The sequence below is a fragment of the Apus apus genome, chromosome 3, assembly GCF_020740795.1.
Source record: "Apus apus isolate bApuApu2 chromosome 3, bApuApu2.pri.cur, whole genome shotgun sequence".
NCBI classification, from domain to species: Eukaryota; Metazoa; Chordata; class Aves; order Apodiformes; family Apodidae; genus Apus; species Apus apus.
Window position 1 is genome coordinate 77,189,497 of NC_067284.1, and position 27,686 is coordinate 77,217,182.

General features: G+C 47.8%; 1 long non-coding RNA gene across 1 annotated transcript; it reads left to right on the plus strand.

Moving 5' to 3' along the window:
* Positions 1-1,282: 1,282 nt before the first annotated feature.
* On the plus strand, positions 1,283-27,666 carry LOC127383190 (uncharacterized). The gene is made up of 3 exons (XR_007889124.1): positions 1,283-1,330; positions 26,575-26,690; positions 26,832-27,666. It is a non-coding gene; the product is annotated as an uncharacterized LOC127383190 (long non-coding RNA).
* The last annotated feature ends 20 nt before the right edge of the window (positions 27,667-27,686 follow it).

Sequence of the window (27,686 nt, forward strand, 5' to 3'; positions counted from 1 at the left end):
GAGCTGCTGCTGATTTGCAGGTAGCTCCAAGGCCTGCAGAAATGCTCCACTGCACCCTTACCATTACCTTCAGCAGGGTTAAGTGGTACCCGAGCATAATTTTGTACGTGCCAAGAACTGCCAGGAGGTGGTGGCTGTGGAGTTGGGGTGTGTGAAGCCTCACCTTAATATCTCATTCACTTAACAACTTATGGTGTCCATGCTCCTTGCATTTATCTGTGGTGGGTTTCACAATCTTGTCTGAGCTGCCTTGTCTTTCTATTTGTGGCCTTGCCAGCTTTTGACGGTGGTGAGAGGCTGATTGCAGCACTGCCTGGCTGGAGGCCAGTGTATGCAGCATTTGTGCCTGTGGCTCTGCCTCACAGCATCCCTTTTCTGTCAGTCCACGTTGCCTCACATGCAGCTCTGCTGCTGCTCTATTCAGATCTAGAACATCTCCACCATTCTTCCAGCTCTGTGCCTCTCACAGCTTTGTCATCTGGCCTCCTGTCCAAGCTGCAGTGGATGTCTTAGCTGGTCCAGAGCTTTCCCAACCCTGATTCCACTAGTACATCCTTCAGCTGACCTGAGTCCTTTCTGGCTCTGGACTTAGGCTGCTGTGCAGAGGTGGTGTTTGTCACTGTTTTTTGGAATCCATCAGAGAATTGTATAGTGGCTAGATATCTACAGTGCCCAAAATCAGATCAATGCTCATGAGCACTTGAGGACAGTGCTTTTAGGAAAGAAGTGCTCCACTGAAAGAAATGTCTCCTAAAGCTGACCCTAAATGTAATGATAGAAGTGAGACTCTATACTGGTGGCAAGAAAGAGGAAGAAACTCTTGTGGTTCCTGTGGTACTGCATTATGATACGCCCTCCTCTTCCTCCAGGAGATGCAAACCTGAAGAACGGTGAAGAATGGTGAGGAATGACACCAACCTGCTGAGTTGGTGGCAGATGCCAGCTATCAGCTTGAGGTCCAAAGCCATGTTCCCTGTCTCAGATACATCATGCTCTACACAGGCATTGCAATCCTGGCATTGTACCAGCTCTAATTTTTACTTAAAGAACAAATCAATCGGAGCTAACTTACCCATTCCTGTTTGAAGCTGGGCCAAGTCACAACTGAGCACCATTTATGAAATAGTAACTAGAGCTCTGGAAACTTAGCTACTATATTTATTCAGCCCGAGGTGAAGTCTGTCACCAGATAATTGCAAAGGTGAATGAACTTATTCCAGTAAGGTCAGTTTCATAGTTTCATCCCTTGTAGACTCAGTTCATAGTTCCTGTTTGTTAACTGCAGCTGAGCTGTACACGAAGGCTTTGTGCTGGGGGAGCTCTTTGAGAGGTAGGATGGAATGGTGTCTGTCCCAGAAAATGTATGTTTGTCTCATGCAGGTTTGTAGCAGGGCTTTTTGCAAACCAGTTTCCGATATTCACTGTGCCTCTATTAGCAAACACTCAGATTAGGGTCCTTTCTAGTGGACATATGAGCCTGAAGCAAAGGAGAAAGAGGAGTCCTTTTGTGGGGGGAAAGACCATGAAAGCAAAGAAGTGTTGGCAGAGAGGAGGTGTGTCAAGGCTTGGCAATAAAGAGCTGCTGAGGCAGAGGGGCATGAAAGGGGCTGACACTCCAGAATAATGCAATAGAGCAAATACAAAGTCAAGATCAAGTACTCTGGAGGGACATCTCTGGCAAAGAGGGATTGTTGTGCTTTTGGCTGCACGCAGCTGTGGTCTGCACGCTGTCTGTCCCAAATCTACCAGCAGTTTCTCCTGAAATGGAAACATCTACAGAGAGGCTGCCAAAACCACTTTCCTGGACACTATGCAGAGATGCTGGTTGACCTCCTGTTAGAGAATTGGCATTTGGGAACAGAGCTGTTTCAGTCACATCTCTTTCATGCTTGCTGCTCTTGGAGTGGCCAAACTATTGTTTGCAGGGCCTGAATTGCAGAGCTGCATGTGTGAAACTGAAACACAGTTCCCATACCCAAAGAGCTGGGAAGGAATTCCTCATGCCCTCAAACTTTCTGGGCATAGGAGGTCATCACCAGGTATGTGTGAAAGGATGGTCCTACTCACAAGGGCACACCTGTCTGGCACACCTAACTGCAGCAGCACCAGGATGCTTTAAATTCATCTTGCCATACAGCATCAGATCTGTCACCTGCAGGATATTAATCCCTCCATGCCCTCCATGAATCCCTGTCATACCCTTTTCTGTAATAAGTACCCCACTCTTTCAAAGGTTTTATATTCTCATATATCACAGCTAGGTCAGAAAAGTAAATATTCACAGATCAGGTGAACAGATGCTGTCCATTCTGGTCATAGCAGACATCTGAATCAGCCTAATGGCTCCATAGCTCTGTTGTCCATTCTGAGTCCAAATGTGATTATTATCAGTTCTTCCAGAGAAGTCCTGCACGATACTCTGCAGTGGTTGGTTCTGGACTAAGCAAGCTTAAGGGCAAATTCCTTCTCAACCCCATGGCCTTGAAATCAGTTTATCAGAAGCAATAAGCCACATTTATCTTTTGGAAGCTTGACATGTTTTAAATAGTTATTATTCCAACATAACATTTGGAGACCATAATAAATACTACCTACTTCTTAAAAACATATCTTGCTTAGCAACATAGCACCCTGAGACAGTGAGTTCTAGGTAATCTGATGGCAGTAAGGTCACATGCAGTGTTCTGGGATGTCTTCTTGTTGGTGGGTTGTAGAACTGAGGCTTCAGGATATCTCTCTTTTGTAGCTTGTTCAACACTTCTATGACAGCTCCTTCCTTCTGTCTTCCCTTCAAGTCAAACATTATTCACCGCTCTGCCTGGAGGTTAGTCCTAGAAGTTCTCTGGGTGGGTGCATTACATCAGGGCTATATACGACGAGTGTGCCAGGGAAATTCATCCCCTCCTTTCTCCCACTTCTCTCAGCTCACCAGTCCCATCACTTTTCCACAGTTCAGCAGGATGACATAGTTCCCAGAAGGAATCATGGTGATGGAAGAGTTTCTAGAGGGATGCACATTAACTGTCTCAGCGGGGTTTGTGGTTTTTTGTTTGTTTGTTGTTGTTTTTTTTTGTTGTTGTTTTTTTTTTGTACAAAGAAGCTCCTGCAGAACTTGGAAGATGGCAAAGGGAGGAATTCTAAAGACAGACTCTCACTGAGAACCCAAAAGTAGCAACTGCACCACCCAGGCTGTCCTGGTGCAGGTCTTCACTCCATTCCCCAAGGGATGCCAAAATAATGCCAGTGTGCTTGAAGGCAATGTGCCACTTGAGGTCCACAGTGCTGATGAGCCTTGGCCCAACACTGATTCAGTGGGAGTCCAGTTTGATCTCATTCATCTCTCTGATGGTAGCTGTTGCCCTAAGCAGCAGGACTCCTGCATCCATGAAGGAGAACTGACACCACCACATGTTCTCCTGGACTCAAAGATCACTGCTGACTCTCAAGAAACCCCAGTGTGTGCTGCAATGGAAGTGGAAATGGTGCCTTTTCATTAGCACACAGGAGTACTGGCATGTGCCTTCTTCTGTGCCAGCAGGTATTAATGCCCATCACAGTGTGCCAACCAGCAGGCACTGTCTAATCCTGCTGTTGTGTAATGAATAAGATTATTGAATGAGGGAACTGAAGGTCAGGGAATGAGACTGAAATTGTCTGGTGCAGAGCTGCTGTGCTCTGCTGAGAACCCAAGGGACAGTCCCCTCTGGTGCCCTCATCATTATTCCTCCTGGGGGCCTGACCAGTGCTCTTCTCTAGATTTAGATGCCTATGTTCAAGGGGGAGGCTGTGAAGACATTAGTTGTAACAGAAAGGGTAAGACCAATTGCAGCTCCAGATGCTTCTTCCCACTTCTGCTATATCTGGATGAAGCTGGATGTCAGAGTCCCATCACTGTTAGGCCATTATTGAAAGCTAAGGCTGGTGCCTGACAAAACAGATGGAGGCTCTCCAGGGGATGAACCTTCCTCCCCTTTAGGCTGTTACAAGGCTTGAAGTGGGACTGCAAGATGAAAAGAGTGGGCAGCACCCAAGAAAGAAGGACTATCTCTGATACTGTAGTGCTGCAGCACTGCAGGCATGGAAAATGGAAGTGGCAGGTGGATGTCCAGATTACTCACAGGTGAAAGATACAGGAATTGAAGGGAAAGTGGAAATGCAGGAGGAGGGTTTGAAGGAGACAATAAGCCAAAGTGATTTCCTTGTTTCAGCTCTTCATTATGAGCAAAAACTTCCATCCCCAGGTCTCATCTCTCTTTCCCATTGTATGAGGAACTGAGGACTCTGAGAACACAGAAGGAAGGGTTTGCTGCATTACTCTGTAGGCCCTGATGGAAAAGTTGGATGCTAAAGTTTTTTGGACTCTGAAGAGAGCTGCCTTTGGGCAGCCTTCAGCTGGAAGGAGTGATCTGTGTCCTAAGGCATTCAGGGAGGGAGAAAACAGGGTTCTCAGGATTGAATGAGATTCACAGAGAGCTGCATATATAATTACTTTCTCCAAATGCAGAATAATTCCCTATCATCTGCTTTTTTTTTTTTTTTTTTTAAATTATTCAGAAATAATGAGAAGGAACCAAAAGCTTGAGGCTAATGCACAATAGCCTTGTTAATCATTTATTAGTGTTTGGTTGGTGCCTGTAATGTGTGCACGGAGATGGCTCTGATGAGCTCTGAACTTCTAGTTCCCATCTGGAACCTCTGTCTCTGCCCAGACTTTGTTCAGACTTTGTTTACATTCAATTGGCCATCTGGCCTGTCACCAGGAAATACATCAGCACAGGTATTGATCTGAGAAATTGATTTTGTGTCACTCTCTCATCTGGGAGTGTGTTCACATGAGAACAAGTCAGAAAATACCAATTTCAGAATGCCACTGTGGACTCCCACAAGGGTCTTCTGCCATGAGGATCTCTTCTGTAAAGAGTTCAAATACAACAGAATATTTGGTACATTGACCAGCCAGGACTGAGAGGATTGGAGTCCTGAGATGTACAAACTCATTTCATTGTGTTTTGGTGAAATGATACATTTCTGTTGAGGAGACATACCTGGAGAGCACCATGATGGTATCTTGTAAGAGCCAGCCCACTGGAGTCCTTGCACAACATTGCTCAGCTTAGTTTATGGAAGCAGAAGGGACTTGAGAGAAGCAGCCTGGTCCCTAGACAGGCTGGTCAGTTCCTTTGCTCATGTCTCCGGGTTTTCATGAGAAGGCTGGCATCAAACCTCTGCCCTGGAGGAGGTTGTCTCCAGATGTTGGCGATGCCCCTGCCACCACAACTCCCTTGGGAAGTCTGCCATCCTGCTAGCCCTGGGGAAGTGTTGTTTACAAGGAGGGAGCTGGAAGGAGGGAAGCAAGGATTGGAATTTATTTTCTGGAATCTGCAGGCAAAGATCCTGAGCTGATTTTAGTTCATAAGGGCAATGCTGATGTGTGGTGCTTGCCCCAGTACGGCAGAAGGAGCGAGAGGCTCTCTCTGATGTGAACAGGTGGGATCATCAGCTGATCTGGGAGTGGCACTCACCTGCGTATGGCCCTGAACACCCACAGTCTACCTTCTCTCAGAGCCACTGTTTCATATGGCTTTGTCCACTTAGCAGCATCTGGGGGCTGTTCAGGCTGTAAGGTGGATCCCCATGGTATATGAAGGTCAGCATCTCGAAACATTCCCCTGGCCTTTCATGGAGGAGAACATAAACCAAGAGTTGTACAAACGTGATACAGGAAGAAAAGACTTCTCAGTTTTAAATGATCACTGAGAAGAAAAGCATTTGCTGGGACTCTTTATCCTAAGATTTAAAGGAACTCTTTCACCTTCCATGTCCACCATTCCTGAAAAGAAGGCATGTCTGATGGACAAAAAGAAGCACAGTCCTGTAGCCATTCCTGTTACCATTCAATCAGTGACACAATCCCTAGTCCAATGCCATAACTCATTCTATTCTAGGCCCTAACAGAGGTGTTTTGAATGTCTTGCTGCTGGGCCACAGAGCATGACCTTTCTTCAGTTTAGATTTCCTTTAAGAAAAGAATGTACTAGAGGGATTACAAAGAGAGACAAGGGATGAGGCAAAAATAATGGGAGAAGTATTTCCAGAAAGAATAAAAACAAACTGTGACATTAGAGAGATATTTATTTATGGGCTTACAAAAAGAATGAGTGGAAATCTGTTAACAGACCAATTTTCTGCCTCTATTGTCTTCCGCTGTAGCCATCCTAAATTTTGCTAGTCCCTTTTCTCCACTGGATATGAACTGGAGGACTTACTAACAAATGAAACCAAACTATTCCATCTTCCTCACCTCAAGTTTGGCTCCAAACCCCAGAGTTTGGCAGCTGGAATGCATTTTCAATAGCTCTGAGGACATCTGACGTTATTAATCCAGACACACTGAACTTCTGAAAAGGGCTGCTCCACACATATTTTGGAGCTTACATTTAGGCACCAACATGAGAAAGGCTGGGCTGCACTAAGCAGCTCTCCTGCTGCTGCACTATAAGGGAGGCAATCAGATCTCAGCTACTCTAAAGCAGTAGCTTTAGCCCTAATATTCACAGTCAGCACCTGCATTTGGCAACAGTTTTGTCTTCAGGCATTTTTTTGTACTACAGCCTTCATTTAAGTCTCTTGGACTTGCACTCCTGCCCTGAGCTCTCCATCAGCCATGTTGATATGCAAAGGAGAGTGGAAAGAGCTGATCTCATTGTTCTATTGGGTGTCATTTAGCTCTTTGGCTGCACCTCTCTTTCTTTCTCAGCTTTTCACACAAATGGCTTGCACACTCCAAGGGATAGCAGTACCTCAGTCCCTGCCAGCTGTGTGAAAGCAGGCATAGGCCTTGAGAGAGATGTTAACAAAGGCTCCTTGCTGACAACCCTGTTGGCATCTTTTTTCCTGCTGCTTACCTGGGGGTCATCCCTTTTCTCTGCCACATCCATCCCAGTGGCAGCAGGCAGGGGCTGCAGCCATGAAAGTGCAAGCCAAGCTAATTATTTTGAGCGAAACCACCAAAATCCAGGTGCAGGGAGGGAGAAAAATTCCCATTTACCGAGAGTCTCATTCCCAGGACTCATATGTGAATAATAAGACTAGACAAATTAGATTCTAATTTATATCAGGCATATTCAATGGGCCTTGCAGCTGATGGATGCTTTTCCACTGAATTCATTGCATCTGGATTAGGACCCATGGACAGAGGGTGCAAACAGAAACCAAAGCTGTGAAGTCTGACAGAGAAGCCCCCTGGGGAAGGAGCAGTCTTGCAGCACCACATGCAAGGAGAAGGCACTCCTTCAAGAGAAAGGGAGTAAGAGAGATGCTGGAGCTGATCCTCTGTCCTCCACAGTGGCATGGGGAGAGAGAACATGAGATTTGGGTGTTTGGGGGCAATTCCCACTAAGCAGGAGACGGCTCTGCAATGAGTTTCATTTCTCCCAGCCTCTGAACAAGTTCACAAAAAGAAATTTGTAGGCTTGAGGGGCTGAGTGGCAATGGTTCTGTAGCCAGCAGAGAGCAGGCAGGCAGGAGCCTGAGAGGTGACCAGCTCAGCTGGGGCCCGTGCCAGGGGTCAGAGGGGCTGGCATGAGCTGGCTGTCGCATGGGCGAAGCAGCACGTATGCACCGCCGCGCTCAGCCTTGTGCCTCCTGTTGCACAGCAACGCTGGGACACACGCCGGGGTCCCAGCCAGCTGCCAGGCCGGCCCTGCCAGCACCTGGTCCTCAGCACCCCTCCGAAAGCTGGAGGGCAGCAAGCATCCCTGATGTCAGGGAAAGACTCAGCTGATGGTGCTCGGCGTGAGGCTCAGGGAGCGCACAGCAAATGCTCCAAGTTCTTGGCAGGCCAAAACAGGGGCTGATGGGTTTATTTATTTATTTTTGGTGAGGAGGAGGAGGAGGGGTATGGGAGAGAGAAGGTTATGATTTAAATATCTATCCTGTTGCCAACCAAAAATGTCAGCAGGGTGTTAAATTACTATTGACTTTGCAGGCCAGCATTTGGCCCCCCTCGCCCCTCTAACCCAGCTCTCCCTGCAGTGTCTCTCACTCAGCCATCAGGGCTACTATAAAGGGAAAGCAAGCCTCACTGGCTGACACTGGAGACGTTTTATTTCCCCTTTCTCCAGCTGAACCAGCTGGCCTCCAAGAGCAGAGGAGGCCGGGGCGCCATGCTCCCCCCAGCCCTCCCTCCTGCCAGACCTGCTGGCCGCCTGAATGCTCCTTTTGATTCAAAGTTAATAGCCTGCCCTTTGCAAAGCCAGCTTCCTTCCCAGCAGGCCCGGCCGCGGGTACTCCAGGTGGTGGAGGGTGCCAAGAGGGGCTAAGGGGAGCATAGATGGGCTCTGGCTTTCCTCTGGCTTTAGCTTGGTTTTGGACACTTTTCTCTTCCATGCCCCCTTAGCATTTGGCCAATGCCAGATGCTTTTGCTTTCAGACTATTTCATGACTTTCAAGGGGCTCAAGGCTTTTAATCTCCTCCTCCCTCCCTTCACAGACATGCTGGTTGAGGTGTCTGCTCAGCTGGGCTCTTCACAGGGTGAAACGAGATGAAAAATTCCCTACCACTGCCCGGTGTTGCCTTTCATGGAGCTCTCTCCAGCGGGGCTCTTTCCAACAGTTGCAGGGCATACAGGGGCCACCTAAGGTAGGATGTGGGCTCAGATGTCACCCTTGAGTGATCTTGAGCTACCAGCATACAGAGATGAAGTACCCAGCTGGGATCATGTTGCCAAGGGGCTTAGCTGCAAGGAGGGGAAGGTTGTGTCGAAGGGGTCTCTTGGGACTAGCACATGGAGGGAAGTGGAAAAGGTGTGGTGAAGGGACCCTAAAAAAAAATGGAACAAAGGAGAGCAGAAGCCTATACAGAGGTAGCTCACTTCCACACACCCAGGGGAGGCCAGCTGAGATCAAGAGACCCAGGTCTTGTGCTGTAGTCAAGCCAGCTCTGGAGAACACACTGGGCAGCACTTAATCCTCTGAATAGGCTCATTTGTCCTGCAGGACTTGAAAGCAAAGCTCTGTGTACTCTGTGTTAGAAGTCAAAGGGGGCACACTGGGAAAAGGATGGGCTCTCTGCAAAATCAGGGGCTATATATTAGCAAGGTTTATGCCAAAGGAAAAAAAAAAGCAGCATGACCTTGCAATAACTTGGCTTTCTAAGCCTGCAGGCCCTGTTCAATTTGGCTTCTCATTAATAATATCAACTACTTTGCTAATGTCTCTTAAATGAGGCAACCTGCATGAGTATGAGCTATATAGCAAGACCTCATGAGTGTGGGATTAGCAGGCACCATGGACTAAAGCAGGGAGGGTGTTCAGGACTTGGCACTGACTGGGACCTGAGGTGGTGGTGGAGACTCCCAGGAATCTGCCCATTAGACTATGTGGAGTAAATAAAGAGTTGCAATTTGTTCGGTGCCTCCTCCAATCAGTCCATCAGGAAGTTCCAGTTGTTCCAGCCCCAAATCACCACTTTGTTGAGTCGAGACACCGGCAACAGCAGATTATCATCAAACTTTCATCACCTGCGGCTGAGCATGAGCGTGAGAAATTTCAGCCCGGGGGGAAAAAAACAACTCTAAATGGTTTCAGAAGGTTGCAGAAGCCAGTGAAAAGAACTGCCTAAAATAAAAGTGCCACCTCAACTATTGAAGCAGCCAACGTGTAAGTACACTCTGGCAAGAAGGAGAGGAACTGCATGGTCTGATGTGGTCAGTGCAGGATTCCAAAAAGGCATCTGACTAAGTACACCATCAAATGGAGACTTACCCTTGTTCCAGCAGGATATTGAATCCAGGCACTATGATTCAATAAGCCATAGGGTTACCTATTGATTTTAAGGACCCCTTTTTGTCAGCAGCTCTTCTCCTTACAGTTTGCAGCCACGAGAGTGAAGCAGGCTGGATTATGGGTTGTCTCTCCTGTGAGGTGGTAGTGATGAATTTGTGCCTTCCTTGTACTATCATTGGTACTTTCCTGCCTCCCTCCCTGGATGGAGGGATAACACAGGGGTCTGATCAACACTGCTATAAGACAAAGTGGTCCCAGGTATACAGGACTGTATAGGTCTATATAGGCATCCCAGTGAGGGTCTTGCCATGCCTGTACTTCACCAGCTCCAGCTCAACCTTTCATGCTGCACATCCAGAACATATTGCACATCAGTGCATGTTGCAAAAGGCCAATTAGTGGCAGGTCCTTCTACTCTGTCTCTAGGACTGCTCACTCCCAGCTTCCTACAGCCTTATTGCACAAGTAAAGATATGGTGGCCAGGGCAGGAGCTGTGCTGGTTTTAAGCTCTAAGCTGGTATGTCTGCTTGTTACTTTCTGGTATTCCAGACACCCTGCTGCCTCTTTCTGTTTTGTTTTCCCATGAATGGAAAACAGCTTCTCTTCCCTTCGTCAAATCATCTCCTTCCAATTCCTCTAAATGGCTTGCACCTTTTGCGTCTCCTTTCATCACCATCCTCCTCTGTGGCATGATTGGCTCCCTCCTTCATGCCTGATCCTGCCTTGCCTGGTGGTATCTGCATAATCTGCATGGAAAGTTCCTTGGGGAAGGAGACTGGTCTTGCTTGCTGTTTGTCCAGTGTCAAGTATACCTCTCGTGCTATATAAATAGCAGGCATCTGTCAAATGCAGATGAGAGCACACCTGCTCTTAAAGCCTCTAGTTACTGCTGCTTCCATGACAGCATTCTCAGCTTCCCACAGAGGAGTCGTCCTGGGATGTGTGAGGAGGTGTGGTGAAGGGATAGCTGTCTGTGGTACAACCATTGCTTTGGGGAAACTACCCTGCAGGGAATGAGCTGTAAAGCTTAGTCCTGGTAGCAGGGAAAAAGTTGAATACCCCTTTGCTGCCTCGCCATGTAACCAGTCCAAGACTTTTCATGGTTTCTCTTTCTTTGCTGCATCAGACTAAGGGAAAATGCTAGCTTTGATGAGTTGCATAGTCCTCACTGAATTATAATAACTACTAGAAACACCAGCAAGGATGATTTTAGAAAGGACAGGAGCAGATATATTTGCATATTAGATCCTCGGCAATTTTAGATGGCACTGAAAGGGGCCTTCAGCCATAAAGGGCCATATCACAGAGAAAAGAGACTAGTTCTGCTTACAACAGGTGCCTGTGCCCTGTGAACCTGTGCTTTGGCGAGGCTGTCAGGTTTAAAGGGAACTTGGGAGAAGGCTGTGGGCCCCTGTTTTTGTAGAGCTGTCACAGCATCCCTGTGCAGGGGTACTTGCTTTCTGAGACATGGTGGGAAGAAATAGTGTGACTCTCCCAGTGCTCCCAGTCTGCAGGGGCACATGCCTCCCTCCCAGATCCTGCCCAGACGCTGAGCCACAGCACTGCACACTAAGGGCCAAGAGTGGTCCTTTCCAGCTTCCAGTGTCTGCCTTAAAGACAAGCCAAGGCAAGCCACGTACGACTTCAGGATGCTGCACGTTGAAAGGCTAGTGCAGGGAGGCTGGGTGTTCACCTCTGTGCAGAGCAACGACAAACCCCAAACTCCAGACATCTTTCTCTGCCAAGAATCACATTTTTTTTACACAATTCCATGCAGGGGGGTGGCTACTCTGAGAGCTAACCCAGAGTCAGCTGCAGGACCAGATAAGAAGCCATTTGCTACCATGGCAGGAAATCTGTGTGCAGCGTGAGCCCGTGTCTAATGACAACAGGATGGCAGGCTGGCACAGTAACATGACTGATCCAGTTGTGTGAGAGGCTCCTGCTGAGCGAGGTACTTGAGAAGTGCCAGGAATATCATGGACTGATGTTTTGGAAATGGTTTTTCTCAGCGGAGACCTCATTATGTAGCTGCAAGAAACGCCTCATTTAGCATCATGCTATGAAAGCCAGGAGGGTTTTATATGAACCACAAGCAGGACTGTGGCAAAGCTTCACAGGACACTTGGGTCAGAACGGATCTTGTCTTAACTTCGTTGTTGTTCTGGGGCCCAATACTACAAGAGTAACCCAGACTGCCAGTGTTTCCAAAATATGCAAAGAAAGCTTTCCTGAGCTTCAGATTGCTCTCAGTACTGTCAACCCAACATGTTCCTTTTGCTAATGTGTGTCTGCTCAACAGCCAAAAGAAAAGCAAAATACATTTGAGGGGAGGGAGTGGAGAGAAATGTTATGAAATAAAAGATCAGAGGATCAAGAGCACTTTTGAGGCTCAAACATGCCACACACAAGCTCTGGGCCTGTGGTCAGCCGGAAAACATCAGTTTAAAATTCCACAATAGCCCTGGTATTTAATCCTTCTAATGCAAATTCCCCCCACCCCAGTCCTAGATCGGCACTACTACTGTGGTGGCACAACCCGAGCCTTTAAGCCCTTTTGAAGTATGCAAGAGTCCCTGTTTCTCAGCAGGAGGGCTGGGAAGCTATGTCAACAATGTAAAAAATGTTCCTGTGATTACTGTACCTTTCTGAGCAGAAACCAGGAGAGAAAGCAATTAATGCCTCCTAATCTGGCTCATAAATAAAATTTGTTCTCCATGGAAGCGTCATCTCTGTAGCCCCTAATTAGGGAGGTTCTTTGTCACCTCCAAGCCTGGAATAATGGGAGGAAGGACACCTGTTATCTCCTCTGCACAAGACGAGGGTTAGATGTACACTTCTGCAAGCGAAGCCACATGTCTGAATGCAGTTGCAAGCAGTACTGTATGCGTCTGTGATACACTCCATAATTCCGTTCCCAAGGCAGCCAGATATTGCAGGTCCTGGCCACTGGGGTCTTGGCCAACTCCTGTGCCCAGCAGCTCCAATCCAAGACTAATCCAAAGGGTGAGGCAAGGGGAAGGAGCCAGAAGGCACAGGTGTTGACATATGATGGTGATGAGAACTGTAGACCACTCCAAGTCAGACAGAGGGAGAGGCGCAGTGTGTATTGGCAGATAGTCCAGCCTTATCAACGGTTGAAGTGCATGCCAAGTATTTCCACCAGCCTCCCCTGTATAAGCAGGGTGACTTCCTATCAGCATCAGGAGTGAGACCTTGGAGAGCTGGGAGCACTGCTTACAGACCAGTTCTTAGAGGACGTCCAAGTGTGCCTGCATTGTATGGTCACTCCAGGTCTCTGGCATGTGGGTGCTTTGTCCTTGGGTATCCTGGGGATCTTCCCTGTGGGTTGTGAGAGGAGTCATTTGCTCTTGGGTGAGACACCTCCACTAGTGACCAGAGTGAGCTGGAGCAGAGCTCAGACTTTGTCTCATAGGCCTGCATGAGAAGTGTATGTGTAAAAACATTCATTTGCACAGGGAGGGAATCATGTGTGGGTGAATGGGCTGAGAGAACACATGCACCTTATGGGAGAGGCAAGGGGAATACAGAGATCGTTGTGTCTTCTGAAAGCATGAAAGGGCTGGACATATAGCTGATGGGATCATGGCAGAGGATAGATAAATACCTTAAGAATCAACAAGTAGGGGGATGATGGGATGAACCTGGGACAGCAGAAAGGAAGATGATGGTGGTGGCAGGTGTATGAGGGAGGAACAGCTGAGTGCAGCCCGGGGAAGATTATCTTGCCTTTACAAGGCCTGTTCATATAGGGGGCCTGGGGTTAGAAAGGGCCAAATGAAAGGACATGGAAGCTGGAGAGGAGCCAGTCATGGTTACTGTGGTGCAAGTAGAGGTCCAAGAATCTGCGGGACAGGTCTCACAGCTCCAAGCTACAGAATCTGGGAAACAAAGAAGCTTACCTCCACACCTTTTTCCTCAAAAATAACAATAAAATGAGCAACTGAGGTGTAACCCAAGTCCTAGCCCCATTTCTGAGACCTGAGCTCACACGTTGCTCCCCAGTTCCAGCACCTGCATACGTGTGGAAGTTAGCCCAGGTGGGGGAGGAGCACTTGACGCAATGCTTTCTTAGCACCAAAAGGGTATCACCAAGAAATTCCCACAGGTGTACACTGCCCTCCTGAGCTCAATGCACCTTGCAGGGTGAAGCATGGCTTTTCCAGGAGCTCCTGTCTTCAGGGACCTGGTCCGTTCTTGCCCTTTACGCCAAGTTGTGCTGAGGAGCTGTGGGACCCACCTGTGGCCAAGCACACCCACTGCCAGGCCCGAGTGCCTCAGCAGCACTTTAGATGAGCCTGCAGGAAGCATTATACCTGCTTAAATTCAGTAACATAAAAATCCTACCTCTAAGTGACAGAGGGGAAAAAATGTTTCAGCTCACACTCCAACCTGTGAGGTGCTGAGTTGCCGACGGGCTTGTTCTCCTTGCATAGAGTCAGGGTTGATACAGAAATCTGTGATTCAGGAATCTGTGATATAGCATTTCTGCCCCCCTGTTGACTGTGCAAGACTGCGATGAAGCCAGGCTTGGCACTACCATCCCCATCAGCAATTCTGCTAAGAGGAATTTGAGATTTTATGGTCAGTGATAAGATTAAACTCTTTGTTGCAGCTGGCCAAGGCAGACTCGGCTGCAGGCTGTGTAAAAGTACTGCTGCCCAGGCAGAGCAAAGGTAGTTTGGTTGCTCTCCTTGGGAATTCCCACACTTGCAAATGTTTGGATTTCACCTCAGCTGCAGTCTTAACTCCACACTTGCTGGTGTGTGAAAGGTTTAGACCTGTGGATAAAAGGGACAAGAGTCTCTCAGGGAAGGTTTCTCCTAATCTTCTTGCTGAGCTCTGCTGAAAGTCTGAGTACCCCTGTGCATCTCCTGCAGGACAGGTCCCGAGGGACAATGTTAGGTGCAGCTCCTCTTCTTCCTCTGGAGATGGTTCTCCTCAAATGGGCCTCAGCAAAGGCAAGAGTGGGAAGATGGTTAGTACCCCATAATCTGCAGCCCTCTTCCTTACACAGCCAGGGGAAGGTCTCAATGCCCTCCAGTCCAGAAGTCTTCTGGGGCTAAATGGCAGTCTCCTGCTCTTCCCTCTATTACATGCCTGTAAAGCTGATTGGTGTCCCCACCTCCAGAGCTGCAGAAAACCTTATTCCTCAGCAAATTCAAACAGGAGCTTCAGCTCCTACCTTGAAACCTCAGTCCCATGTTGAGTCAGCAGCCAGCAGGGGCCTGAGGACTTGGTGCTCCTTCCTTTTCCTTGCCAGCCCTCCAAGGCACCCTACAGAGGGAAAATGGCTTTGCTCACCTCTGGCTCCTCTTCCCAACTGGAGGGCCATGCTCCCACCCCAGGGCCTGGCACTGGGAAGACTCAGCACAGTGCAAGTGAGGGAAGGTCAAGAGAATTGCTGGTAGCTCTTCTCAGCTGTTGGTTTCCTCTGCTGGTAGGTAAAGGTTTTGCTGGGTCCAAACTATGGGGCTGTTCCCCATAACCCATCCTAATATAAACTTCAGAAAAAGTACTGTTTATCAGATTTACTATAGCTCTGGGCACCAGCTCTCAGGTGTGCCGGATAAACTGTATTTTCTTCTATCCTAAACCCTGTTTTTTCTTCTCCCTCTGATTTGCTATGAAGTTCAAATGCTAGGGCAAGGATTGGCCTCTGGCAGATGCACCTTGAGAGGGCTAATTCACATTTGGTGGAAAATATCTTCTCTTGAGCTCACAGCCCACCCATGGAGCAGCTATCCTTTTGCTTGAAAATTTAGGAGGAGGTAGCATTGTAACTTTGGGTTGTGAGATACCCAGTTCTGGACACAGGTCACGGTCTGGTTTAAGAGGGACAGAGAGAAATGAGAAATGCTGTGTCAAGCTAGCACAACTCTCTGAGAGCTAGACTTTTGTCTTGTACAAGAGCACTGGGCATGTAGGAGCTGAACTGAGCTAGCTGAGGTCCCCTGTGCTCTTTGCACTTGTGCCAGGGAGGTAGGGTATCCAGGGACAGGTGGGTAGCACTGCTTCCATTTTAAGATAATTATTTGTAATGAGCCCAGCCTGCTGCTGCTTTCTCTCTCCTAGATACCATCCTGGTCCTGCAACTCATCTGTAGGACATCTGCTTCTGCTGCAGCACCTTGTGAAATGAGGCAGTGCTGTTAAGACACCAAGATCTAGGCAGTTGTCTTTGCCCTTGCAGATCAAGGCTCAAGTGACTTGGCCCAGGTGTCACTGGGAGGCAGTAGGGTAATGAGGTGACAGCAGAGGCTTGTCTGTGCCTGGGGCAGGGGCTGTAATCCTTGGGCTTCCCTCCCTGCCTACAATGGGCTGCGGGGTGAATGGAGAACCAGTGCCCTGCGACCTGCTGGGAGAGACACAGAGCAGTCCTCATGGAGAGCCCTTTGGAGAGGCAGCAGCAGCAGGTGCAATAAATTAAAGGAAGAAATTAAATTAAATACTGGCAGAGCAAGTTGTAAGAACAGGATCTGTTCTACGTCAAATAAACAGGGTAGGTGTTGGAAGACCTTGCTCCCAGCCTCCTGGGGTCTAGTCCCACTTATGTAGGTGACAACAGGGATACAATCCCACAGTGTTTGAATTTCACGTAATTTTAAATGGATGTTCTTGGAAACATGGTGCAAAACAGCTCAATGGCTGTCACCAGCATTTTCCCACACAGGTCCAGGCTACAAAGCAGTTACCATCCTGCTATGGGAGTGCTCTCAGCCCAAGCTGGGTATTCAGGCATTTCACAGAGTGCTTCATATCACTCCAAGTACTGGCCCTGACATAGAGATCTGCAGCTCCTGGAGATGGGGTCACACTACATTCTGCAGGGCTTCAGCGATGTCATATTTCAGCAGGGCTGCCACCAGCAGAGGTCCTGAAATACCAGTTTTAATTAAAAGCTGTGTTTTCTATTATGCTGCACAGCTCATACATGCTGACTACTGCTCTTTCACCTCACCAGGGCTAAGTCCATACTCTTAAAAGTATGTCCTGTGTCAGTCAGAAAGAGCCTGTGGGAGCTACGGCACTTACAAGCCATAGCTGGGTTCAGTCAGAGTAACGTGTAGGAAACAAATGGAAGAGGAAAGAGGGACAGTGGGGGTCGGGTGGAGGTTCTGGGTTGAAATGAAGACAAGGAGGAGATTTTGGAGGCAAGCGAGTGAAAGGAAAACAAAACAAAAAAGGAGATAGGCATCTATCTGTGGTGAAGAAGCAGCAGATGCCTTTCTTGGCATCAGTATATTTTAGGTACTGAGTTATGTCCAGAGTTCTCCTCCTGGCTCTTGTGAGCATCAGTCCGTGTAGAAATGCCCAAGGGGGAGAAAGAAAGAACAGTTATGTTTGCTGTGGGGGAAATAAACAGTTGTATAAAAACTTTATAGACCTATCTGAAAGGTTTCTAAGACTACTGATTGGAAGTGACCTTCTAATCTTAGACCTTCTCCTGCCTGATACAGCAACTCATACCAGCCCTTCTGACTAGGAGAAATTCCCAGTTTTTTTCTAAACATGTTGCAAACACTGCTCTCCATCTGGAGCCCTCTCTTTCCAATGCAAGGCTGTCCCTCCTTAGCAGCCTGTGTAGAACCATCTTATTTCCTCCAGGGGCCCCCCAACTCCCTCCAGTGCCTTGGCATGGTGGTCACTTGGGTTGCCACAGGCAGGCACATTGCAGCAGCGAGCAGGGCTCTCTGGAGCATGGCCCAAGTCCAGCTCGAGCTGAAGGCTGGTGACTGAGGTGTGAGAGTCCCTTTCTTGCTCTGCCAAATCCAGTCTCCTGGCCACACGGGTCTGGTCCCCCACTACCTCTCTGGAAAGGCATGCAAGGCTACTAAAAGAGTACCTCCAAGAGGCCCTCGCAGCTGTGGTGGTTGCAAGTGGCACGTTCCCTCTGGCTCTCTCGATGTTCACCACTCTGGACTGCCAGCATCCCAGCAAGATCAACTGGTCGTTCCCCATCCTGAGGTCGGCAAACGTGGGCTGGAAGAGGTTTGAGCCATCCCTATAATACGCAGATGCCCTGCAGGAGGGGTGGCTGTGGCCCTGGGTAGGAGGTGTAATGCAGGGGGGAAGGCCATAGGCTCAGGACAGCAGCTTGCCCTCCCGCTGACCAGGGAAAGGGAAGGTAGGGCTGTGCCGCCTTATCTCCCATCACCTGTAGATGGCTCTTTGATACTCTGGTAAGGCTGGAGCAAAGCTGCCTCAGTCCAGCACTCCTAAAAAGCTGCCAGTGATACGGCTGCAGTGGCCTCCAAGGAGGATAGGAGAGGAAAATGAACCCCCCTATAACCTCCAAAACTATGTTTGGATCATATGGAAGCAGAAAGGAAAGGTTAAATCCTCTGCCTGCCCTTTCCTCTGACTTCCCATACCTAAAACAAGTAGTTGCTCAGCTTTCCTGGGATGACGTCACGGGAGCAGAGCTGTTGGCAATGACCTCACGCTCTTGCCCTCCTGCCTGACAGGGGCATGGGGCTGCCGGGACACATGACTGCAGGACTTCGGTAATATAAGATGGGAGCTATTTGCTCTGGCTATATTAAGAACATTTCACAGACCCTGGCCTCTTGGTTTAGTTCACTCCCTGGGATCTGGTGTCAGCAGTTTTGAATACACTCCTCTTTCCAATAGCAGTGGAAATGTGTAGGCTCTCTTTGAGACTGACCCGGCACCCACAGGAGTGCCCGGTGTGCCAGAACATGCTAAACATAGAACTACTAATTTTGGAGAGGTTAGGTGGTCAGATAAGGAGAGATGAGGGCAGGAGGAGAGGGAGAGAGTTAGCGGAGCTAGTAACGGTAGGCAGGGAATGAGTGGGAAGGGATGGTTAAAGGGTTTCACTAGTGGGCTCTGAAAAGGAGCAGAGCTATTCAACATCAGTAGCTGTCTGCAGAAACTCACTTCTCCTGCAGAGTTCCCAACACAGCTGCATAAGCCAGCTTCCAGTGCATGCAGGGTACATTTACCTCCCATATCGAATAACCAAGCAGGATCATGTGGTTTAGGTAAATGACCCACCCAGTGCAGTGGACTAAGTGATCTTGGCCACTGAGACAAAAGATGTGCACTCACTTTGCAAGTGACTGGGAAAAATTTTAGGACATTTGCACTCAACACATACTTGTACCTGTGTTTTTGCTGGAGTTCATATGGCATCCCACAGCTCTGCTGGAGCAGTGTCCCTCAGCTGCAAAAGGATAAACTAACCTTTTTTAGCTTAACCTACTGCTAAAACTGGTTTGCACTAAAAGTTTTGCACTGAAGAAGATGAGGGAGAGCTTACACAGACCAACCATCAGCCCAGCAGGCAGTGACTGGTAGCTGGACTGGGTAATATCTTTGCCGGCCACAAAAGGACCACAAAAGAATGTTTGCCTCTGCCCTGAAGAAATCAATCACTGAAATAGCCTAAATCAGCTCTGGAGACTCAGATATATGGTCTGTCACTGGAGATTGCCATGTGTCAGCTGGGCCAGAGGAATGGATTCTGTGCGTGAGCACCTCACAAATATGAGGTGTAGGGTGCAGGTTTCACCTCTGCCACTTTAATGCATTTAACTGTTGAGGAGCCTGGGCATGGCAAGGTACTGTGGCTCAGCTGATGTCTTGGAGCTCATGAAGCCATTACAGTCAGTTGTACTTCTGAGCCTCACAAGTACAGCAAAAGAACTAGCGAGGAAATGGGAAAAGCAAATTACCTGTTTTGAATCCCAAGCAAACTGATTCAGTGACTGGGGAGTCAATGTTTCTGCTGATAGAAATAGATGTGAGGCCATCTAAGGCATGGAGGCTATTTCCACTCAGGTCAGCTAATTCACAGCTTTGCCTGCAGTTAGTTCCCTGAGCTTCCTCCTGGGACAAGAGTGATTTCCTGCAAGTATCTGCTGGGAGAGGAGAGGTTTATAAGCCACCTGGCTTCTAACTGGCTCAAGTACCAACTGAGTTCATGTTCTGGGCATGTCAGGGAGCTGCTTTCTTCAAACAAAGAGCGGGGGAGAGGGAAGCCCTCCTGAAGAGCTTCCACTATGCGAAGGGTTCCCGAATAGCCTCCCACTTTCACATGATTCCGGCACTGGGCATGAAGACAAGTAAGCCCTGACAGAGCTCTTCTACAGGGTCAGGCGCATGTGTTAGAGACAAAAATAAGTATTGGCTTCATTTCTATGTTCTCTTATCACTAAAACCCTGTCTCTAGCCTGGCATTGGCCACTGAACAGCTTTTTAGGCCAAGACTCTGGACTTAAGAAATGATGCTTAAGAGCTGAGCAATGAGGTTACTGTGACTCACTAAGCAACCACAGATGGGATAAAACCTTGTGACCCCCTCTGAAATGCTTCCTAAGAGTTACTTTACTCACACCTGCTTGCTCTCCACCTCCTGCCACAACTCTCCCTAGCTCAGTGGGTTACTGGGTGGAGAAATGCGCTGCCATGTACTGGTGACTAGGACATGGTGGCTGCTAGCAGAAAACATACCATTTCTGCAGCATTAATCTGCAATTACTGTGACACTGGCAGCCTGTATTCGTGTAGCTGCATGTCATGTCACTTTGCAGCTAACTGATGAGTTAATGTAAAAGAAGTAATGAGAAGAACAATCTGCCTGTGTACTCAACCCCCCTGCTAACCACATCATCATATGGTGTTGTTGCACTACACCCAAATTGTATTATTCCTAGGTTCCTTCTGAGAAGAACCCTACTTTCTTGTGAAACAGAGCAGGAAAGGCCATTATGTGAACCATCCCCTGTTAATCAGGAGCTGAGTATCAAAGTCCCCTTTTTGTGCTTTTTCTAAAGAGGCTCTTCAATAATTGGGTACATTTTAAAAGTAATTTTGGAATGTTCTGTATCAAAGAGCTATTTTTTATGTGGCTGAGAAGGCAAAGCTCCAGTGATTTGGCTCTGCAATCAGCTGACTCTTCCCATGTATAGTGATTGTCTTACTAATTGTAAAGGTTTCTATCCGAGCATCCAGAACAGAATGTTACTTTTGATTCCTTTTCCTCAGACTGTGACTCACTTATGGATCCTTATCACCCCATTCCACTCACCAGGCCTACAGAAGTAAAGGTTAGAAGCATGACAACTTGAACAGCTCAGCCCCCAATTTAGAGACGATGCATTTATTTCTGATGTAGCACTGGATGTTCCCCAGATGACTCCTCTATGTAAAGCTCCATTAACAGAGGTCTTAACACTAGATAGACTTTTCAAGTGTGTCCTTCCAAAGCTCTTCTGTACTCTCCCAGTACTGGAGAAAGGCCTGGACCTGGGATTAGGAAGGTCACCAAGCCTTTTTATGGTAGCCTTAGCTAGGTAATTTATTAAAGCAAAATTAATTAAAAACTCAGGTTTATCTTCTAGCTCCAGGGAGGGCACGGTGCAAGCTTAGTGCCTTCAGAGAGACAGCTGAACTCCAAAAGTCAGTTAGGCTGATTTTTTTTTTTTTTTTATTCACATGGATGCTTCTATCAAAGAACCTCCTGTCCAAAGGGAAGCCATCATCTCTCATTTCCAACTGCACAGATTTTGCAACCTGAGATTTAAAGGAGACTCTCAGACCCTAGGACACCTGCTTCTAATAACATGTTTCCATAAGTCTCTCTCCTTAAGTTAGATCCCTGTGCTCCCTATGACTTGTTGGTAAATATGCCCCATTGTAAAATTTTCCTTTCCTCTGCTACATGAAAAGCACATGACCATTTTATGCTGAGTCTCCCCTGTCGCTAGCAGCACTGGTGAAGTTCAGGTGAACAACAGCACCAAACAGACAAATTTGTCTCAGCATTCTGGCTGGCAGAAGTTAGCTGCGAGATGACCAGGCACATTTTTCGGCACTTAGGTTCAGCTGCATCTCAGTACTCAGGTGTCTGTACTCAGGGGTGTGCAAAAGCTCACATATCTGGAAGCCTTACATATTTTTTTTTTTGGTGTAAACAAGTTTTTGGCACATGGGGAGGCCCGTGCCTAGGAGTTTGTACATGTGGCAGCAGAACCTTGCGTGTGCTCCTCTCAGCTAATGACAAAGAATCAACTTTGATTAAAGCTCTTCTTAACATTTGAGAGCACATTTTCCTAGATATATTAAACTGTGGTCAAACAGCATCCACATGCTTTGCAATGGACTCATTAGAAACAAGACAGAAATGATGAAAGTTTTGAGCTTAGAGCGAGGGTGTGTCAGGCCTTTGAATCTGGGTGTGTAAACAAGGGCACAACAGATTTTGCGAGTATAAACTCTGCAGACCTATAAGACTAAACTCCTGTGACATATTTATGTTTCCTCATACACAAATCACATCGACTCTCACACTCCCCTATCACGTGGAGTCACTGGACTTCAAACGGAGCGGAGGAGGCAGCTGGATTCACTAAACAACATCTTGGGCACTATGAACGTGTGCCAGATAATAAGGGGAGAATCACAATTAAAATGTCAAACTGTATCACATTTCCATAACAAAGTCAGAGAGGATTTCCCTCTCTGTGCCTTTCCTTTCTGTTTAACTTGTTTAGGGAGCTGAGGCTGCTCTTTCCATGTCATGGTTTTCAGCCTCTGCAAGACATATGAGATATATTATTCTTGCAATATTTGCTTCCTTCATGAGATAATTTGTTGAACACTTGAGTAAAACTGTGTAACAGAAGGAGCCAAAGTTGTCTCAGAGGAAACTATTTAAAACCTCCTGCTCAGCGTGATGCCTGCTTACAGAGCTGTGCTCTTTGCTTTCCTCTAATAATACCTGCACCTTGTTTTCCTCTGGATCTTGGAGGGCATTCTGAATGGGCAACACTCTTGCAAAGTAAATAAAAAGCTGGTTTGTGTATAAAGAAAATATGGAAAATTATAATATTAGATCTAGTGTTTCATAGGCTTATTCTCAAGCTTATTGAAAGGGTTTTGTTTGACCTTTAAATCCAGGCTCCAGGCAAAAGCTTGAAGCTATGCTGAGGTTGTCCAAGACTCGGATAAAAATGGAAACTATGAGGAGCTTCAGGTGTTTGGCAATGATAAGAACCACTTTAGACCTAAAAATGAGTATCTCTATCAAGTGTCCATCTCCTGCCCACCTGGAAATCATGTAGTGACTTGCCAAAGACGGAAGAACTAGATCTTAAAACAGGAAAGAAAAATTTCAACATAGACCAAATATCATCTGCTTAGGGAAAAAAAATGCTTCCCAGGCAGATTTTACTGTAAATACTTACTTGAGCATCCATTTATACAACGTCTCGAGGCCCTTAGTGCAAAGAGAATAATCAGCTATTGTTTAGTGGTTGCTGTTACATTTGACATGCAACTGGAAACCAAGATGGAGGTTGCTTTCTGTAGCAGCTGGCTTTTGTCCCCCTGAAGAATATCTCAAGCTCTAAGCCAGCCCTTCCTGACCTCCATAAACACATCTCTTGCTTTTATATACTGTAATACAGGAGTCCTCATTTTGTTTTGCCTGGCTCAAGCTGCTCTGGCCTTGCACAGGCGCATCCAGCAGCTGGATGTATGTTTGAACCCTGGGATCCCTACAGCAGCACCATCTGTGAAGGAAAGGGTGTGGAAACAGATGCTACCAGATAATGCCCCTCTACTCTGCCTTGGTGAGACCTCACCTAGAATACTGCATCCAGCTCTGGTGCCCCCAGCACAAGAAAGATGTGGACCTGTTGGAACGTGTCCGGAGAAGGGCCACGAAAATGATCCAAAGGCTGGAGCACCTCTCTGATGAGGACAGGCTAAGGGAGTTGGGGTTGTTCAGCCTGAAGAAGAGAAGGCTCCGGGGGGACCTCATAGTGGCCTTCCAGTACCTGAAGGGGGCCTACAGGAAAGCTGGGGAGGGACTTTTTAAAGGGGCTTGCAGTGAGAGGACGAGGGGTAATGGTTTTAAGCTGAAAGAAGAGAGATTTATGTTAGAGATCAGGCATAAATTCTTCAGTGTAAGGGTGGTGAGACACTGGAACAGGCTGCCCAGAGATGTTTTGGGGGCTCCATCACTGGAGATGTTCAGGGGCAGGTTGGATAGGGCTCTGAGCAGCATGTGCTAGTGGAAGGTGTCCCTGCCCATGCAGGGGAGTTGGAACTCGGTGATCTTTAAGGTCCCTTCCAACTCCAAAAATTCAGTGACTTTGTGATTCTGTAATGTATGAAGCCACCAAAGCTGCCTCCCAGCTAGGAAGCCCCAGTCACATAGCAGCATGTATTCCCAAGTATCCTGAAGGTCAAGGACCAGTTGAACAGAGTCACTGAAGAGGTTTTAGTGCAGTGTTTCTTTCTCATGAAGCAAAACTGGAAGGAGTCTCCAGACCTTGTGGCAGAGGACTCTGGAAGCCCTTCATTTTGGGTTGTACAAGCACCTGCTCACTCCTCCTTGTGTGGCTTCTTGGAAATCCTTCCCACACCTGCCACTGAGGGAACAAAACACCACAAAAGGAGAATGGCCTGTTGAAGAAGAGGAGCAAGATCTCTCCATGTCACATGCATGGGTATCCTGTTGCAGAGAGACTTGTGTGGCATCTTGTGAGCTCAGCTATTCAGCCAAAAGGGAGAGGAAATGGTTAAAATGGGTGTGAGCATCTCTGTTCTGCTTCCATCCCAGTGCTGCACTGGGATTTACTTCAGAGAGCAACAGGCTGCTTCATTCCCACCGTCACTGTCAATGGTTTCCTCTCCATCTTCCCAACACACACCACCTCACCATCCTGCCCCATCTGCTCTGGTATTTTGCTTCTCTCTAAAGCAATGCAGGATCACCCACAACATTTTTATGGGGTTTCTCCACAGAGTTCAGCCAAGAGTTCACAGGTACCTTTTTTGCAAGGGCCATTTCTTTATGAAAGGTGTGAATTCACTATGTCTCTCAAAGAGACCCACAGCTACCTGTAAATAGTTTGTGACTGTAACATGACAGCTTGCAATTCCACCAGCTGCCTCCTCCAGCACTTTAGTGTCACATTTGTGGAGGAAGAGGTGATGGAGCCCTTTCCCCCCATCAGTGCATATTCCCAGTGTCATGTTTGAGCAGACATCAATGACTGCACAGCTGTAGCAGCCCAGGAGTCTGCTGATGTGACCGGACATGCTTCTTCAGCAGACCCAGAAGCCCATGCCAAACTTTTCCTTTCCTCCCTTGCCTAGCTGTGAGGTCCCCAGCCCTTCCAGATGTAACTACACCTTCCTCCTTTCAAAGCAGGGTCACACTGAAATCTCCTGTCTCACTTTTGCCAGTAGCTGCATTCCCCTGCAGCACTCTCAGCCAGGACATCTGCTCTATTGTGTCCTGCAGTATCTCATGAGTCATCTGCATCCTCCTGCATAATTGCAGGCACAAAAATGCTGGGTTGCAAAGTGGCTGATTTGGGCCCATAAGCATCACTGAGATATGCGTCACACCCTCCCACAAGAAGTCCCTGCAACATTTAGCAAAAAAACCCATAACCCTGCCCATGCCTGGCCGTTGCTTGGGCAAGCAGTGTCTGCTGGGGTTGCTGCTCCTCTTGCTAACCTTGGCCATTTAATCATTCTCTTGTGTACTGTTAGTTGCTTCCATTTTTCGGTTGCCTCCAGTCAAGTACTGTCACCATTTTTAAGCAGACATCTTCTTTCCAAAATGTGGAAAAGAAGGTGGAGGAAAGGAATCCAGCACCAGGCAACCCCATACCAAGCACCAGTGACCCCCTCCCTACTCTATCCAGCAGCAGGTTTATTTCCAGCTCTAGCAAAAATTTTAGTGTGATGCACAGTGGAAACATGTCCCACAGGTTTCTCTGCAGGGGGTTAGGAACAGGAAAGGCCAAGGGCTGCATTTGTGGACTTTATTTTCTAATTCACTTTTCTCTACATCCTTTGTTTCATCCCTGCCCTCAGAACAGACAGGCAATTCCCACTGCACATCTTCCCACAGCAGTGCCCCACCTGTTTGTTCCTTCCTGCTGATAAAGAAAGAGCCCCCATCTCAGGTCTTCATGCCTGGGGTCTCCCCCATTTTGTCATAATATGTCAACATGGAGCCCAGAGCCTTGCTCGTTGGGTGGCCAGTGAAACCACTGTGGGTTTTTTATCATTTTGTTAGGATGCCAGACAGGGATAAAGGGCCACAACTGCTGGCTTATCTTAACTATCCTCCATATGGGTGATCCCACAGAACCACCACATGGCAGCCAGGAACAGCAGCCAAAGCCACCATTTTAACTTTTGCTATATGCTGGCTATTTGAGTATGGTGAGAAGGCTGTTTGGGTTTTTTATTGTTTGTTTGGTTGGGTTTTGTTGTTGTTGTTGTTGTTTTGTTGTTGTTGTTGTTTTCCATAGCCAGTCATGTGTATATTGACTTTCTTTTTGAAAAAGTGTGAAACAAAGAGAGCAGCTAATGCTGGAAAGTGTTTTTTGCCCCAGGAGTCCCCTTTGGCCATGCGAGGGTTTGTGTTCTGAGGGACTCCAGCTGTTTGTCCCTGCTGCTGCCCCAGGCATTCTACAGGCAAAGTGGGAGGGTAATGCAATTCCCAGCCTGGCAGCCCAAACTGTTAATTTGCAGATAGAGCCAAGGCACACAGATTTCTCTGTGACCCTCCCTCCCAAGTGTCTTTGCTGAAACTGGCACCAAGCAAGGTCTTTTCCAAGTCACACAGAGAGCCAGCAGCAGAGGTGGTGGCTCTACCCTGACCTCCTGCATCCTGCTGCAGCTGTAGGAAGGGTGCTGGTCTCTCCACATGCTAATAGGGTTCCCAAGTCAAGCTTCCCTCTGGTCCTTAATGCACTTATCCTCCTGCAGGTGGAGCTTTTTCCAGTCGGTGCACCTAGGCTGGCTCTGCCCGAACCCAGTGTTCAAGGTCACGCAGGGAGCCTGGGGGAGAGGAAGGAACCAGACCCTGGCAGCCCCAGTGCCAGGTTAGTGCTGCTGCCACTGCACGGCTGAAATATTTCCCACCATCTGTGCTGCCTTCTTAGAAACAGGGATTCACTCCTGGCCTCTCTCTGGCTGCCAGGGTCTGCCAGGCGCTGATTATTTTTTTTCCTGAATCCCTTTAGGACTGTGCTCCAGTATCCCAGGAGACCTCAGTGTGGTTCTGGACAGAGGCTGTATTTGCTTGTTTGTGCCTCGAAGAGAGGGACAGGGGCACTCTGCTGCAGGTGAAGCTCCAGACCTTCTCCTGGTCATCACTCCTCTGGGATGAGCCCTTGGTAGCAGGGACCAAGAGCAGCGTCACCGCTCAGGCTTTCCTAATCTGGGTTTTTCCCAAAAAGACCCTTATGCACTGCCAAATCATCCCTCAGCATCAGCCCCAGTTACCAGACAGAGGTAGGGTGATGCCTGCCAAGGTCACTGGTGCTCTCCAAACCTGGCAGACCTTCACCTTCCTGCCTGGCATGGCTGGGCTGGCAGGAACAGCATCTCCACATGCTGCAGACCCATGGCTGCATGTGTCTCCTAAGTGGGTTAGGCCGGGCCTGCCCAAACCACCTCATGTGACTGGATGCACCTAAACTCCAAACCTGAAATCTCCACCCTGGAGTTTAGTGCAGGTACTCAAAATGCCTCCTTTTAGGGGAAAGAAAAAAAAAAAAGAAAAAAGAAGAAGAAACAGAGACAAGCAGAGAGAAAGAATATCCCTGTTGTTTACTTCATTCTTCAGCAGGTAACCTTGTGATTCTGTTCTATTTTGGTGCTGACATTCCTGGGAGCTTACCGTAACGAGAAGCAAACACCACAAACTAAAATAACAGCTTGAACCTAAGAACAAGCCCTGGATTCCCACCTAGAGGTTGACTCATCTCTGAGGGCTGTTGGGTCCATGATTCCGTGTGACCAGTGGGGAATTAGTGGGGCACTTGTGAGGAAATAAAGGATGAGCACGGTTCAAAAGACTACAGTTCCCAGGCACT